Source organism: Coptis chinensis, chromosome 5, assembly GCF_015680905.1.
Source record: "Coptis chinensis isolate HL-2020 chromosome 5, ASM1568090v1, whole genome shotgun sequence".
Classification (NCBI taxonomy): domain Eukaryota; kingdom Viridiplantae; phylum Streptophyta; class Magnoliopsida; order Ranunculales; family Ranunculaceae; genus Coptis; species Coptis chinensis.
The window spans coordinates 62,309,383-62,316,430 of NC_141460.1; the positions used below are offsets into that span (position 1 = coordinate 62,309,383).

General features: G+C 35.0%; 1 pseudogene; it reads left to right on the forward strand.

The window, feature by feature from the left end:
* Positions 1 to 4,889: 4,889 nt before the first annotated feature.
* LOC147498244 (large ribosomal subunit protein eL38z/eL38y pseudogene) lies at positions 4,890 to 5,703 on the forward strand (annotated as a pseudogene).
* Positions 5,704 to 7,048: the final 1,345 nt, after the last annotated feature.

Sequence of the window (7,048 nt, forward strand, 5' to 3'; positions counted from 1 at the left end):
TCTACGTTCTTCGTCTCTTTTATCAACACTTGATGTTTTGATCATATCTGGTCGAAACAGGTACGTTTGAAAAAGGATTTTGAGAAAGAGTTGACATCTCTTGGGGGAAACAGAGAATAAGGGTGCATGAATTTAAAATACGACAGTATAGAACATTGGAGGGAAGCTTGGAAGACTCTATTTTTACATTGAGTGTGGTTGAATGGGCATTCCAAGCTTGGGGCTCTGTTTTTCCAAAATTTCACCTTTGAATTTCCACAACTTAATCATCCTCATGGTCGTCTTTTATTCAATGTTATGTATATTGAGGTCATAGCTCTGTTCTTGTAGCTATGTACTAGACTTTTTAAATACACCCGTATCAGTGTTTAACTGTTTGTTCATATTTACTAATTCTATCTTAGTAGGGCTGTTGTTCCCAGAACATATCTATGTTAAATCTTTTGGCTCCTACGCAGTCTCTAGGTGTCATAGTCTCTTAATATGCTCTTACAATAAACCTTCACAAATCACAAATTTACTCTTAATCGTAGCTGCACTTAATATGTTGTTATCTGCAATGATACTTAATCGCAGCTGTACTTAATAATCACAGATTTACTCTTAATCATAGTTTAAGGAACATAATGCTACACTGAACTATGAATTATGGACTTTAAATTAGCTGGTGTTTTTTTTGTTCTGAAAGCTCCTCAATCGAGAAATAGCAAATCAAGTGGTTATTTGTTTTGTCTAATCACCTAAACTACCGTTTGTTTTTTGCATGTTCTATAGATGCTTTCAATCTGGATGCAAAGTACTACTTGGTTTATATTTTCCTGTCATTTGGAGTCTGTATTACCTTTCTTGAATTCATAATTTTCACACGTGCAATAATAAATGGTATAGTCTACAAAGTTTTGGATGTCTATGTTAATTACTTTCCCTTTTCTTCTCTAAAATTATCTTTCATGCTAGTATGCATTTGTTCCCTTAAGTTTTTAGTTGACTTTTTGTACCCTTTTTCACTAAAAAGAAACCTTTACTTTTGGATAAGTGCATTCAATTGATTACAATACCCTAGCCATGAGACATGGAGATATTTGGAGAATTTGTTGGTATCATGTGTTCCTACATTGGTGCACTTATTTTACTGGTCAACTTTCATATTTTGTATATCAACTTATTTATCTATTTATTTAGTATTATTTATAATATTCTGAATTGAGTTATTCTTATTGCTAGCGTGTGTTTGTTTACAAGTATGAAGTATGTGTTTGTGTTTTTTTCTTTGTATGAATTATGTATTGTTGGTAACATGGTCTATTTAATGAGCCATGTCTTGATGATAACCAATTTTGGCTTTCCTCCTAATAACCCATCTGTGCATTGACTCCTTATAGGTTGATACTCAAGTTTCCATTCCTATAACAATCTGGGTAAACGATTATATAGGTTAGATGGCTCTTTCTCTAGGCAAGCTCTCCAGTCTGGAAGGTTTTGTGCACCAGGTATCATCATGATCTCACCCGTGGATTAGGTTCGATATACTTATTATTGAAGTTAACATTGCAAATTCTATGTAAGATGTTTTTCAGCGTAGTATGCCATAAGTAGTTGGTGTCTGCATTGACTAGTTTTGAGATGGCCATCAAAGAAACGTATATATGCACTACACCAAAATTGATATTTGTAACGCACATTTTTCTGATCCTAATAAGTTATTGTGTGTGATCACGTAATACAAAGGTACATTATGGAAGAATTATAGGAATCTAGTTTATTGTTGGATATTTTCTTTGAGTCTAATCCTTTAATATTTTCATATTGTTGAACCATTTACGGCTCGTTATGTATTTGTTTTGGGCGTTTGAAATTTAAAGTGTCTGACAACTAGGATATCTAGTTTGTCCCATTGTATGTACTGAGTTTTTCTAGTGCTTATATTATCTACCACAAGTAATGGGATGTGTGAAAATGTGTAATGGACTGAAAACACTTTTATCCCCTAGGTAGTCTAGGACTCTAGGAGTATCTCTTTATTGTATTTTTTCCAACCAAATGCGTCTTCAACTAATTTATAGGAGCCTATGTTTTCAACAGTATCTTGCAACATCAAAAGGTTACGAGGATATCACACTATTCCTTATTCAAGAAGGTGTGGACGTTAACATTTCAGGTAAGCCTTTACGTGTTGAACTAAATGTTATTCTATCCCTCTAGGTATGTATTATTCTTATAGTTTGTTTGGTGTATTTTGGAAGTGATACATCATAAATGTACTGATAATTTCTCCCAACTAGATAACTTTGGGACTTGTAGAAAATTTCGTGTGGAAATGTATCGATTTTGTTGTATAGAAGCATTTGGACTAGCTAGAACGAAATGATTGACTATGAGTTTGTCTAGTTTGACAGTGTATCAAGTTGGCATCTAATTTAGAATCCAATATATACATTATTTCGAATGCTTGTGTGATGACAATGATATTTGATAATGCAACTTAAGTATTAGATAAACTAATATAGGCCATTGGTTATATATTTAGTAAGCTTGTAACATCTCATGCATGTGTACCTTGAGCCTTGAGGTGTCACTTAATTAGTTGGTTAGAAACACCTAGGCTTTTATTTGAGGTTTGACAGCACCAACTTGAGGAGAGCATGAGTTGGACATAGGAGAGCTACTACATAGAGGGGACGCCACTTACCTTATAGCATTTTTTTTTTTTTGGGTTATCCATTTGGATTATTTTCACTTTAAGGGACATGTTTAATTTTTTTAATAAAGCTTATGAAATTTAATGGAAGCAACCTCTATGGGGAGACGTATAGGAGAAGGAGAGGACAAATCCTCATTATTTGAAATGTTATAATAGTTTGTTTTCTCACTGTTTGTTTAAGGTTGGGGTAAGATGAGGAAAACCCATCGGCACATGGGAGATCAAATACTTACATAAGCGACCCCACTTGAATTGATTGAATTTGTGGTCAATGTAATTAGAAAGGACATTTTATTCCTAGAATTTGAAGAGGCTCTTGACTCTTGAGGAATCAACTTATCAGACTATATCTTTCCCTCCAATTTTCAAATAAGAATGGGGTATTGTTAATCTAGTAGCAATCTAAATTCCTTATTCGTTTTTTTGTGTGGGTGTTTTAATGTCGTAAGTCCACAATTTGAAGTCTATTCCGTTTTAAAAGTTGTCTAAATCCCTTCAAGCAGTGGAGCCCTACCGAAGCTGATGTTTTTGTGTCATGTTATGTGGATGGTATGTTGCCATATGGGATACCCATTTGGGAAAAACACCTGCAGTTTCTATTAAGGCACATAAAGCAGATGTGAATGTTATCTCATGACACCGGTAATTTTAATATATTATGTTTTTAGCATTCTCTCATGTATCTTTCTTTTTACCTTTAGATTGACCTTGTACTTGCATAATCATGAATAGGCTAGCATGACAGTGCCATTTCTTTTGGTGTAATTATTTTGTGGGTTTTGACTGAGCAAGCATGGTTTGATCTTTGTCTTTGATCAAGTGAATGTGCTGGTTCTGACTTTTTGTGTTGTGTCTACCCTATGAAATTAACTCGGTTAAAGATAAAAGTAAAGTTGAATGTAGTTATTTTGTATAATCGCGTATATGTTACGTTAGTTATTTTGTTAGGGAACTAGTTTTAGTGTTCCATGTTGGAACGTAGATGGAGAGCAGCAACAGGAGACCTAGTAGTTAATGAAAGGTAAGATCCTTGTGTGGTTTTATTTCATTTCATATGTGACAATTGCATGCAGATGTTGGAATATTCACGAGTTTTGTTTTGGAAGATGGGTTCTTACATGTGAGTAGTGTGAAGGTATGGTGTATATATATTTGAAGTGTGGTATCTCTGGTTGGAACTAATAGAGGTGTATAACACTGATATAAGTGGAAGTAATGTATATGTTGTTTTCATTTTAATTTTGGTATATAAATAACACTTATTTGACTTAACTGGCATTGGTCGAGATGGTTAAGTAGTTGGTTTTACGAATCAATATATATTTGAGCAGTTGGGCTTACGACCGAGGTCTGAGGTTTTAATATATGTTATGAAAGTATATTATTTGATTTTCAGGTTATGACAGGATTTATGTCTATGAAATGTTGAAAATACAGAGGAGATTATGTCTTTCGTCAAGGTGTGACAAGGTTATAGGGTTTTGGGGCATTACATAAACTTTCAATACTATGCTTATATTGCTACTAGTCTACTACCATACTCTATTTTTTGAATTCAGTAGTTTGAGTATAAGGAGCTACTACTTAAGAATAAGATATAAGTATATATCTATACATATTTGTTTTCTACTACCCGACTCCTTTTTATTTATTTCTATTGGTGTATATGATGAAAAGGACTTTTATGATGATATCATCCCAAAGTCATCCCCTGATGCTTGCAACTATTGAAGGTGGGAGTTCTGTACAAATGACGTGAGAGCTTGAGTTTAGGGACAAGTCCCATCACTAGTAGAAAAAAGGCCTTTTGTGACTGTTTTAAAATATTATTTGTGACTATTCTGTTCGAAACGGTCACAAATAGCAGAAAAGGGTTTTTGTGACTGTTTTAAGAAGTTTTTTGTGACGTGCATTTTTGAAACGGTCACAAATGGTTTTTTTTCCTAAAAAAAGTGTATATGTGTAGAGAATTATTTGTGACTGTCATATCCAAAAGTGTGACAAATGGTTTTTTCTAGGCTGTGGAGTATAATTTGTGACTGGTCTTCAAAAACAGTTACATATTCCCAGACTTTATATGACAGTCCTAAATACCCAGGTATTTTTCGCTCCCCCAACTGCAAGAGCCCAAGTTACCAAAAAAAAAAGCTGTAAGAGCCCACTAAGTAAAAGTAGTTAGAAACCTAGGGCTCAGTTTCCCCATCCTTCCAGCACATCCAGAAACACTTACCAAAAAAACGGTCGATCTCCCACGACTCTCTCTCACTCTCACGACAGATTTTGCGCTGGTTCTACATATGGATGGTTGGTAACAGTTTCTCAGAATTATGATGTTTGTCTTTTTAACCCATTCTTGTTCTGTGGATAATGAGATCCATCTTCCTTCTTTGAAAACATTTGAAGCTGAGGAAGATGAGATTTTTGGCGTCTATTACCTGGAAAGGGTTGCTTTGTCAGCAAACCCATCATCAAATCGCGATTTTGTTGCTATGGCAGTCTATGGTCAATTTAGTAGGTTAGCATTCTACAAGCCTGGAGACAAGGAATGGACCGGATTAGATTAACGAGAGAAATGCCGAAGCAAATTCACGAGATTAAGGATTTCCTTCTTACTACAAGAAGGAAGGATGCTCGCTCTGTTAAGATAAAGAAGAGCAAGGATGTCGCCAAGTTTAAGGTTCGTTGCTCCAAATATCGTACACACTTTGTGTGTTTGATTCTCGAAAGGCTGATAAGTGAAGTCTCTCCCACCAGGTTTGAGTGTGCAAGACCTTTGAAGGAGTGGAAGGAGATGGATGCCGTGACGGGATTGTTATGTTGCGCCTGTGTTCACTTTGTTGAATTGTTAGAGTTATGACTTAAGTTTTGATTTTGAATTCTAGACAGTAGAGATCGAAATGGAAAACACCGTTGGCTAATTTCTTTAAATTCTCAGATATATGAATATTATGTTGACTGGTTAAAAAAAAGTTAGTTAAATTATCAAAGAGGGCTAAATCCTATAGACCAGTCATGATTTACTCCTGATCGAGTTGCAGTGTGAGTTTAGAATTCTTGTGGTATGAATAGATTTTGGTGTTTGTGCTTTTACTGGATTGTGGTTTATGTTCTTTTTTATTTGATTTGAAGGTATTGCAAATACGAGATGCCTGATGATCTCATGATTCAGTATGAAGCTTGCAAGGACTGGTAATTTTTTTGCACTCTTCTCTATTTCTGTTAGTGCTGGTTTATATTTGCCTTTCTTTTTTACTCTCTAGTGGACTTATGACATGGCTAATGAACGTATTTGGTGCTAATCCTGACATATGAGCATTAGAAAGTAGTGCATATTGTAATTGTCTCAACTTTTAAGACATGCATTTAATCAAACTATTACATCCTGGCTATCTTAGCTTCATTTGCACAACATCTAAGGAATCCTCAGCTTCAGGCATTCCTCCAATATTACCTACAGAGTTAAACATGTGATGTCAGTTTTCGCAAAAAAAACAATTTCTAATAAGGAAAATAATATCATCCATTCAATAATTCACCACCTTTCCCCAATTCTTTATTAAGTGAACCTTTTGGTCGACCTCTTTTCCTTGTTGAAACACTCGTTTGACTAGCCACCCCATCCTGTAGATCGGTTTTGCAAAGCAAGTAAAGCATAAGACATGTAATTAATTAATTAATATAATTGGTGATCACATATCAAAGAAACGTTGAACACGGTAAAAAATAGAATTACAATGCTATGCAAAGGTTCTGGAACCTGTCGTGTGGGTTGAGTAACATCCTATTTTTTCTCGACAAAGCACCGAGGGCTTAGGAAAGCCAATACCCGCAGGATGTTCAAATTTTGACGACATTTGGATCAAGGTGAGAACTAGAATTTTGTTATGTGAACCTTTCGGTCGATCTCTTTTCCTCGTCGAGGCATTCTCTATTTGACTTGCCACCCCTTCCTCCTGTAGGTCAGTTTGCAAAGCAAGTATAGAAAATTAATTATTGAATATATACTTTTATGGTCACATATCAAAGAAATACATAATGAGAAAAGGATAGAATTACAATGCCACGCGAAGGTTCTTGAATGTCATCCTGCGTGAGTCTAACAACATCCCCGCTTTTTCTGACAATGCACCTGAGGCTCAGGCAAGGCAATTCCCTCAGAATGTTCGGCTTCAACGACATCTAAATGAAGGTAAGAGCTAGATTCAATTGATAGATTCCTTCTTACATTAATCAACACTAAAATACCTTTTGCCTTGTAAAACAAATATACGAAGGGTACATAGTTGTCTTGGCTGTACCTTTCAGATGGGGAACATTAGAAAAACCAAAATATATATATGTTAAAAA